Raw genomic sequence first — 2,500 nt, forward strand, 5'->3', positions numbered from 1 at the left:
GCGGCGCGCAGCGCCGTCCTAAGTACTTGGTCGGGTTCGAGAGAGGCGCAATCGCCCGGAGTTTGGCGAGTAGACGCTTTAGGTGCGACCACCCGTGCTCCCAACTGAGCTTGCCGCTGCCGACAGAGGCCCGGGAGCGTGCTGTCGTGGCATTGCCGGCGGGAGACAACACGCGCCACCTACGGTGGCCGGCAGCTCCAACGCCAGCGCCACAGAAGGACAAAAGCCCCACTTGGGTGCCGAAGCGAACTCTCCCAGCACAGCGCACGCGCCAACACGTCCGCACAGCTGCGATACAATCCACCTGCGAGAACCGCAGAGGCGACCGAGCAGCAGACGGCGTCGCGGCGCCGAGCGCCGGGCGGCGGCGCATCCTCAGCGCACACAGTCCTCAATCGGACCAGCACACTGCAGATGTCCACCGCGCTTCGCACCGGGCCCGCGAGGACCTACTTTGGCCGCACGGCGCCGCGTGCAGGGTGCGCCGGCGCGCAGCTGCGCCGCCTGCCGCCTCCGTCGGCCGGCGCGCCTGCCACTGGCCGCCCCCACCAGCCGGCTGTAGCGCGTGCGCCCACGCACCGCGCGGCCAGCACGCCGGAAGGCCCCCCCTCACCGGCCGGGGACGGTCCCACCCAGCCACCGCCGCGTATCGCTTCACACCCACATGCCATTCACGTTCGTGGGCATGGTGGGTATCGCTGAAACAACCGGTTGGTAGCTCAACCGATCGTCGCCATCACTGATTCACCTCTAGCGAGAACAACCGCACCACAACGGTTTACCAGTTCTTCATTTGCGTAACGTCACCAGCAAACGTAGACATCCATCGCCATTTGCAAATTCAACGATTGTTGCATGCCTGTGTCAGGTGTCACGACACACTATGTCTGCCCACATACACGCAACAACATGTGCACGCTTCGCGAACACGTGGAAGGTGGCCCCCGTACGTATGCGATGTCCATTGCGCGAACGACTGTCAACCGGCCTCTGTCGCATGTCGCAGATGTGGAACGCAGTGCACCATGCTATCACGGTGTGTGAGAAGAGACGACTACGTCTGACAACACGCGCCACTACATCAACAGACGGCTCATGCTGATCGCCATCCACGGCATACCATACTGCAATCCAGCTCTTATAGGGAGACGACACGTAGCTGAGTGCACAATATTTGGACCGTATGGTTCGCCGTTGTTGGCGCAGTCGTGGTACGGTCACACATGTACCACGATGTATCATTCAGTACATGAGGACCAATGTGCGGTACAGTGTGTGATTTGGACGTACAACATCAGCGGACAGTTGCCACAAGCCGTACCACAACGTAGGCTGTGCTTCGCCATGCGAATGCCAATGAACAACTGCGAAGGGCATTGAGCATGTACGTCCTGCCGCCATCCGCATTACAGTGTATAGCTGCAAGGTGTTTAACATGAAGCGATACTCTGGGGACCGGGCAGTGCGAGTAGCAAACTATATTGCGGGGGTTGCAGTTAGGCAACACTACACTAATTTAACGCGTCGTATGACAATTACAGAGCAGGTTAAGGCCCAACGTGTGTTGGGTTAAGGCCCAACGTGTGTTGGGTTAAGGCCCAACGTGTGTTGGGTTAAGGCCCAACGTGTGTTGGGTTAAGGCCCAACGTGTGTTGGGTTAAGGCCCAACGTGTGTTGGGTTAAGGCCCAACGTGTGTTGGGTTAAGGCCCAACGTGTGTTGGGTTAAGGCCCAACGTGTGTTGGGTTAAGGCCCAACGTGTGTTGGGTTAAGGCCCAACGTGTGTTGGGTTAAGGCCCAACGTGTGTTGGGTTAAGGCCCAACGTGTGTTGGGTTAAGGCCCAACGTGTGTTGGGTTAAGGCCCAACGTGTGTTGGGTTAAGGCCCAACGTGTGTTGGGTTAAGGCCCAACGTGTGTTGGGTTAAGGCCCAACGTGTGTTGGGTTAAGGCCCAACGTGTGTTGGGTTAAGGCCCAACGTGTGTTGGGTTAAGGCCCAACGTGTGTTGGGTTAAGGCCCAACGTGTGTTGGGTTAAGGCCCAACGTGTGTTGGGTTAAGGCCCAACGTGTGTTGGGTTAAGGCCCAACGTGTGTTGGGTTAAGGCCCAACGTGTGTTGGGTTAAGGCGCAACATAGGTTAGGTTAAGGCGCAACATAGGTTAGGTTAAGGCGCAACATAGGTTAGGTTAAGGCGCAACATAGGTTAGGTTAAGGCGCAACATAGGTTAGGTTAAGGCGCAACATAGGTTAGGTTAAGGCGCAACATAGGTTAGGTTACGGCGCAACATAGGTTAGGTTAAGGCGCAACATAGGTTAGGTTAAGGCGCAACATAGGTTAGGTTACGGCGCAACATAGGTTAGGTTAAGGCGCAACATAGGTTAGGTTAAGGCGCAACATAGGTTAGGTTAAGGCGCAACATAGGTTAGGTTAAGGCGCAACATAGGTTAGGTTAAGGCGCAACATAGGTTAGGTTAAGGCGCAACATAGGTTAGGTTAAGGC

This window comes from Schistocerca americana, unplaced genomic scaffold (assembly GCF_021461395.2).
Source record: "Schistocerca americana isolate TAMUIC-IGC-003095 unplaced genomic scaffold, iqSchAmer2.1 HiC_scaffold_757, whole genome shotgun sequence".
NCBI classification, from domain to species: domain Eukaryota; kingdom Metazoa; phylum Arthropoda; class Insecta; order Orthoptera; family Acrididae; genus Schistocerca; species Schistocerca americana.